At 40.9% G+C, this 8,208-nt stretch overlaps 1 pseudogene; it reads right to left on the bottom strand.

The window, feature by feature from the left end:
* Nucleotides 1-817: 817 nt before the first annotated feature.
* Nucleotides 818-1,826, bottom strand: LOC118763864 (annotated as a pseudogene).
* Between the last annotated feature and the right edge of the window lie 6,382 nt (nt 1,827-8,208).

The raw sequence follows: 8,208 nt of genomic DNA, 5'->3' as shown, positions 1-8,208 counted from the left end.
TCTGACAGAAAGGCTATATATACAAAGAATCGATGGTGGTAGAGACCTCATAAAGCTAGAAAACTATTATAAAATAACCACCATAGAACTACAGAAATACCTACTTCAGAAGCAAGGAAAGCTAATACAAATAACCACAAAACACGAACAAAACAAAAAACTGTCTTTAAGGAAGCTGACAAATACAAAAAAAAGAAGTCATAGCACCTAACAACTATGAAGAAAAAGAAGAAACAACCAAAACTGCAAAAGAACTGAAAACCAAGCTAAAACTGGAACAGTAGCGGGTCATGATAAAACGATGGCAAGATAAGTCCCTTCATGGCAAATATTGCGTTAAGCTAAACAGAAAAGAAATAGACACAGAAAAATCCCAACAATGGCTGAAAAGCTTAGGACTCAAAGCAGAGACTGAAGGATTTCTAATTGCAGCACAAGATCAAAGCCTTCCCACTAGAAATCACCAAAAAACAGTTAATAAAAAAAGAAATATAAGTAACTGCAGAATCTGTGGTGATGGAGAAGAAACAAATCATATTGTTTTTGGCTGCCCAGTTCTGGATAAGAAAAGATATATTCACAGACACGACTGAGTTGGGACCTATATACACTGGAACAATAACAGAAAAAGATGGTATAGGCACACACCAGAAAAGGTCACAGAAAATGAGAAAGCAGCCATACTCTGGGATATGCCAATACACACGGATAGAGAAAGTAAGGCCAATAGGCCGGATATATTAGGTTGTCAATAAAGTTCTTGCGGTTTTTAACCTTTAAATTCAGATGCACATATCTCGGCTCAAACAAAACTTTATTAATCGAAATAAACACCATCAGAATCACCACATTTTAGCCAACGCGAAACAAGTTTATTTATGCCAATAGCATAAAAATCCTGCGTTCTGGTAGCGATGAAGTCGTTGAAGGCGTGTTTGGCATCGTCTTGGTTTTTGAAGCATTTCTCACGCAGGAAGTTGTCGAAATGCTTGGAAAAGTGGTAGTCGGTAGGCGAGGGGTCTGGTGAGTATGGCGGATGAGGCAGAGTTTCGTAGCCCAATTCGTTCAACTTCTGCAGGTTCAGTTGTGCAACGTGTGGCCGAGCGTTGTCATGGAGAATAATTGGTCCTCTTCTATTGACGAATGCTGGCTGTTGCTGTCGGAGTTTCTTATGCATTTCATCCATTTGCTGACAGTACTTCTTCGCCGTAATGGTTTCGCTGGATCCAAAAAGCTGTGATGGCTGAGACCGGCCGCAGACCACCAAACAGTTACCATACCTTTCTTTTGGTGCAACTTTGGCCTCGGGAAGTGCCGTGGAGCTTCGTCGGCGTTCAACCACTGAGTTGAGCATCACCGGTTGTCGTAAAGAATCCACTTTATCTCGCAAGTTACAATCAGGTCGAGAAACGGGTCGTTCTTGTTGCGTAAAAGAAGGGAAGACGACACTTCAAAACGGCATTTTATTTTTTGGTTGTTGTTCAATTCGTGTGGAACCAATTTCTCAAGTATTTTTGTTTTTCTAATCTCTTTCAAGTGATTGGAAATTGTCGTATACGTTACGTCTAATTCAGAAGCAAGCTCTCGAACAGTTGTGCGTGGATTGGCTTCCACTAAGGTTCTTAGTTGATCGTTGTCAACATCCGATGGCCGACCACTACGCTTATCATCTTCAAGACTCGTCACCGCTACGAAATTTCTTGAGCCATCATTGTGTTGTACGTTTCTGGGCCAAACCCATTGTTGATATCGCGAGCTGTTTCAGCAGCTTTTCGGCCTAGCTTGAACTGGAATACGAAAATTGTGCGAATTTGCTTTTTGTTCATGTTGTATTCAACGTTCCGGAAAAAATGGCCTAATTATTCAAAAAGAAAAAGCGTAACACGATTAGATAGAGCGTAAACGGGCTTTAAAATTATATATAAAGTCAAAGTAATTTAACGAAAATTAATTTGAAAATACATCATTTAAAACCAAAATTTAAAATTCCGCAAGAACTTTCCTGACAACCTAATAGTTGTCAGAGATCACCAAGAAAAATACTTTCTAATCGATGTATTAATACAAACAGATAATAATGTTTTTCTAATAGAAACGGAGAAACTTTCAAAATACAAAAATCTGGTAATAGTGGTAACTCGAATGTGGAACCTAAAAACAAACAGTTCGTATGACAGTAAGCGCATTAGTTATGATAAAACCATTCAGGCAAATACATAATAAAAAGACCAGGACTTACAAGTACATATAGCATACAAAAAATTGAACTAGTAGGCACTGCACACATCCTACGTAAACACTTTCAATACAATGAAAATATGAGCACCACTGCAAACCACAGCACATACCCATGGCACTCAAAGCTGCGCTCGTTAGTACAGTGAAAACATGTGATAAAAATATGACTACTGGATTATAATAATGATAATAATAGTTTCAAATTTTGGTACAAGGCCCGCAATTTTAGGGGAGAGGAGGTAAGTCGATTAGATCGATTCCAGTATTCAACGTCACGACAATATAGCAAGGCTTGTCCATTGGACACTTTGCAACAAGTATGAATTTGACAGAGCAAAAAATTGGTACGACCACAAACCCGAAGTCATCATCGAAAATGATAATGTAAAGATCTTATGGGATTTAATGATTCAGTGCGACCATGAGATAGAGAATAGGAAACCAGACGTAGTCTTAATTGAGAAAGAAAACAAACTATGCTGGATCATAGATATAGCATGTCCAGCTGACAGCAAGGTATGCGATAAGGAAGAAAGAAAAGTCAATAGATATGGCAAGTTATCTTGGGAGGTTAAGGAATTGTGGTCGATGAAAAAGGTGGTAATAGTACCAATAATTGTCTGAGCCCTGGGAACAGTGAATAAAAATCTTGAGAAGTACATGGAACAAATAGGGGCTACAATAAGGGTGGAGCACTTGCGGAAAACAGCACCGCTTGGAACCGCTCGAATACTCCGGAAGGTGCTCGAAAAATAAGAGGTGTTACCTTAGTTCACTGGTAGTGAACAGCTGACACCGTAGTACATCTCCAGCGTTAGAAGATGTGCAAAGGCAATAATAATAATAATAATAAAAATAATAATAATAATAATAATAATAATAATAATAATAATAATAATAATAATAATAATAATAATAATAATAATAATAATAATAATAATAATTTCATTTAATGGCCACTAGGACCGGCAATAGGGGACAATATAGTAGACGAGGACTGTGATGGTTTTACACAAAACAACGACTAAACAATTAGGAAAACAATATCAATAAACATTAAACAAGAAAAATATATCAATGAGATTTCCCCAGTAGGGGGATGATCACCCAGGGCTGGCTCATATACCCTACTAATCCTGAACCATCCGACGCTTCGAGGGTACTCGGGAAGGGTACACCTCTCCTCCTCAAATTCAACTGTGTACAGGCGCATTGTTAGAGTAAGTTAACTCACACGGACGATTTTCGCTAAATTCACCTACCTTTCAGCAAATGTACTGGGGGACATCACTTCTCTTTCCATCTGCATCTTCCTTTCCAAGTGAAATTTGAAGAAGTTGAGGGATTGGCCGAAGAGAAAAGTGTCTGTCTTCAATCCTTTCAACCTCTTTCGCTACTGCTACCAGACAGAGGGAAATTGCCTGCCCTTCCTGGTCAAAGGAAGGTGGCGGGTCAATCTTCACTATGGATTCGGTCGATAACCGGATCCGTTCTACACTTGACAACAACTGTTCGACATAACTCCACAATAATAATAATAATAATAATAATAATAATAATAATAATAATAATAATAATCACATGGTTGTGATGCATGTGCCTGGTGTACCCTTATCAGACGGGTAGTCATGATGGGTATATTGGGCTTCGTATATTTTACCCCAGTGTCACTTTGATGGCATGAACTGCTCTCTCACTCAATAATAATAATAATAATAATAATAATAATAATAATAATAATAATAATAATATAATAATAATCCTTTCTACTAAAGGCACAAGGCCTGAAAGTTTGGTGGAGGTGACTCGTCGATTACATCCACCCAAAAGTTTCACTGGCACTTAATTCATAGACTCCGAAAGGTTGAAAGGCAAAATCGAACTCTGTGGCATTTGAACACAGAACGTAAAGACAGACGAAATATTGCTAAGCATTTTGTCCAGCGTGCTGATGATTCTGACCGCTAACTTTAGTTTGAACACTGAGCAGGCGTCACAGTGCATTGCTGCGATCCAACCTCTGAAACCGGGTCCGGATGTGGCCTATTTCAGGGTGGTTTCTATCGAAAGCTTTTGACAAATTGATCAGGTCCAACCGAAGTCAGGCTTCTTCCCAGCTCTGTTTATGGTGAATCTAATAAGGGGAAGGTTGTCATAGGTGGACCTGTTTAGGACTGCGCACATTTGGGCTTCCCCGACCGAACTACCTACGACAAGCGCCAATCTTTTCGCTCACACTTTGACCAAAATCTTAAACTGTGTGTTTAGCCGAGCAATAAGTCGAAAATTGCTTTCCGCATTCCCTTTGTCGGCATCTTTTATAAGCAGCGCTGCCACTCACTGGCTCATAGCATTAGGAAATCTCTTGTTCTGCTGCCAGTTACGGTAGACGTCTGCCAAATGGCTACCAAACAAATCAGGCATAAACTGTAAATTTCGTCGGGAAGACCATTTTGCGCAACTGTTCATCGCCTCCCATATTTCAGTGGCCGATATTTTTTTTCCACCAAACGTTCGTCTATTACTGATAACCTTTACAGGCCGCCCAGGCATGAACTAAAGAGTAATACCGCCGCCAATCCATCGTTTTCCACAAACAGTTTCGTGAAGTGCTACTGGAAAGCCGCACACATCTGCTCAAAATTGAGTGGCATGCACCCGTTCTTGTCCGCCAAAGACTTGACTGTAGTTTTGTTGTCTCGTCGCGCCTCTGTCACTCGGGCTCATTGGATAGCTATTATTTCCACGTGTTTCTGCGCACGGACTTTAGCTCTGATAAGGCAGACTTCGTATTTCACGTTGAAGAAATAGTCTAGGGCCATAGTCGTTGCTAGTATATCCGTCACAACGTCTTAACTGACCTCTTCTTCTAGATTACTGACTAGTTTTCCTTTCTATTTCTCAGTATTGCTAGTTGTTTGCTAAACGCTATGGATTCTACTTTAATCGCCCTCTTCAGGGCACCGGACCACCACCATATCCACAAATACTATCATTGTCAACAAGATTATCGCCAATACCACCACCGTCTCCAATAACAATGACAATACCGATAACATCTATCACAACTACATTCCCCTTCTTCCTTTATTTCTTTTATTTCTTTCCTTTTTTGTTTGTTTCTTTTTCTATTCTTTCTTTTCTTTCATTCATCGTTTACTTTCGTTCTTCTCGCTCGTTCGACCATGCTTTCTGCATTCGTTTATTTTTCTCTAAATTTCTTTCATTATCCCTGTCTCTCTGGCTATCTGTCTGCTTACCTCTCAATATATGTGAGTCCGTGTGGGTATGTGTGTGTGTCTTTCTGTCTCCCTGTCAGTATGTATGTGTAGTTGTGTGTGTATCTGTCTGTCTGTCCATCTTTCCGTATATTTAAACCCCTCTTGTCTCCACTCAGAGACGATACTCTGCAGTGATTTAAGTGAATAAGTTGTGCTATCCACCGTTGCGAACTGATTGTTAGTCTCTGATGTAAAACGTAGATAGCAACAGCCTTCCAATCCGCTGGTCCTTCCTCACCTGCACCACTGCCTCTAACTCTATCACCGCCGCCGCCACCACCAATACAAACATCAACATAACCACCAACACCACCACAACCGCATGTACACTCACCACACCGCCTCCTAAAGTAACCACCACCGCCAACAACAACAACAACAACAGCAACAACTTCACATTTGCCAGATTCCTTAGCCATCTTTATATGTTGTCCTTCCATTACATCACATCACTGAGGTCTCTACCACTACCATCACCGCCACTACCATCAAGACCACTAACATTATCACCAGTACAGTCACAACCATCGCTATCACCAGCGCTATCACCATCCCACCACCACTATTACCAACTCACCACATGTCTACCGCTACCACGATATTGCAACCAGCACAACCACTACCACCATCAGCACCAACACTAACACCAGCACCAGCAGCAGTAGCAGCAGCACCAGCACCACCACCACCACCACAACCACTACGACCACTTTCACAACCACCATCACCATCACAACCAACACCACCACCACCACCACCAACACTGCTGCCATCACTACCGCCCGCCGCCGCCGCCATCACCATCACCACCACCACCACCACCACCACTACCACCACCACCACCACTACCACCACCACCACCACCACCGCAATAATAAATTACCAATGAATTTTACTGATAAAACAGACCCAGTCAATCCTTCTCGTCCAATCCTTCCATTTACCTTCAATTTCTCCCTCCCCCTCATCTCCCTTCATACCAACCCCCTCTCTCTGCAGTCACACACTGAACCCCTGTAATCTTTATGTACTTAGGTGGTGGGAGGAGTGAGGTCTTAATGGAATCAAGAAGGGGGTACAAGTGGACGTAATCTTCATCTTCTGTGTCATTCTAACTAAAGAGAAATGAAATATATATTAAGCACAGATTAAGGTCTAGGAAACAGTAGTTGTGGTAGTAGGTCTGGTTTGAGTAGAGGTGAAGGTGCTAGTTGTAGATGAATAATTATAGAGATGAGGGTGAAGCTGGTGATGGTGTATTTGTTGGTGCGAGTGGTGAGTGATGGTCATGTTGATAGTATTAGTGGTTTGAGTGGGTGGCGATGGTATTGGTAGTAGTTGAATAATGGTGGTGATGGTGATATATTTGGCTACTTTTGAGAGGTGGTCATAAAGAGAGTTGAAGTATGGTAGTTCTAGGTGGTAGCATTCTATTGGTAATAGTAGGATGGTTGTCGTATAGTAGGATGGTAGTAGTAGTAGTAGTAGTAGTAGTAGTAGTAGTAGTAGTAGTAGTTGTTGTTGTTGTTGTAGTATTAGTTGTATTAGTAGTTGTAGCAGCAGTAGTAGTAGCAGCAGCAGCTGCAGCAGTAGCAGAGTTGGCGATTTGGAAAATGGTAGTTCTTATAGTAGTGGGAATAGTTATGGTCATGGCAGTGGTACCGATAGTAATAGTTGTATTAGTGGTTTCAATGATGGTATTCTATTGATAATATTAGGAACAATAGTCATACAACCACCGTTTTTATTATTACCTTTAAGAACACCATCTCAAAGAGTTTATTCCAAAGTGGCGATTTTGTTCAACACTGCCAGGACAAGGACTTTTGAAAATTGTCTGTAATCTCAGAACTGAATGAGTGATGCAACAGGATCGAGATTGGGATGGTTGAAACCTTCGCATAGGGTCACAACGTCTGACTCAACAAATCTCATGTTGTTGTGCAAGTGGTTTGTTGTCTGCATCGGTGGGTGGTTTCGAGCAGCTCAAGTGTCGCGTTGGAAGGTGCCGAAACACCTATAAAGCTGTTTCACCGCTTGGTGAGACATCAACCCTTGCATTCGGACACGGAGTACAACAGCACCCTCAGCACACAAGTGTTTACTCTAAATGTTTTCTGCTCAGCTGTTTCTCCTCGCTGCCCAGATATCAGAACATTGTCACTTATGACCACTATGGAATGCTAGAGCTAAAAAGGCCGTATTAGCCCCATTACCCCTCAGTAGAAGACTGAAAGCACCTGAAAACTGGATGTCAGACAGCCAGTTTTTTCATCCAGGACTGCAGCTCATTTAAGAAAATGAATCGCATTCACTCATTGGCTAAGAAACTCAGCAGATATAGCAGACGCCGAGCATGTCTGCGCGTCACTAGTAGCTTTACCTTTGTAACTGCCGATGACTTAAATATAATCTAGATGGCTTTTATACTGTATTGATGACTTAAATATTGTCTTAATGACCTAAGTATCAACTAGATCAGTTATTTTCAAAATAGACCGCCTTGGCGAGGGCTGTGAGGACTGAAAAGGGAGCGAACAAATTGCCATGCCGAAATAAAATTGCTTTATTATATCAATGATTCGGAAAGGAAGGATCATATGGATACAAACCCTATATTCGACTTATTGATAAAGAGAAGCTTCAAAATTTCAATAATACTTAATTTTTGACTGGAATCTAGTATTTG

This window comes from Octopus sinensis, linkage group LG6, assembly GCF_006345805.1.
Source record: "Octopus sinensis linkage group LG6, ASM634580v1, whole genome shotgun sequence".
Lineage (NCBI taxonomy): Eukaryota > Metazoa > Mollusca > Cephalopoda > Octopoda > Octopodidae > Octopus > Octopus sinensis.
The sequence above is the reverse complement of the archived record's forward strand: the minus strand, read 5'-3'. Positions and strand labels throughout refer to the sequence as shown.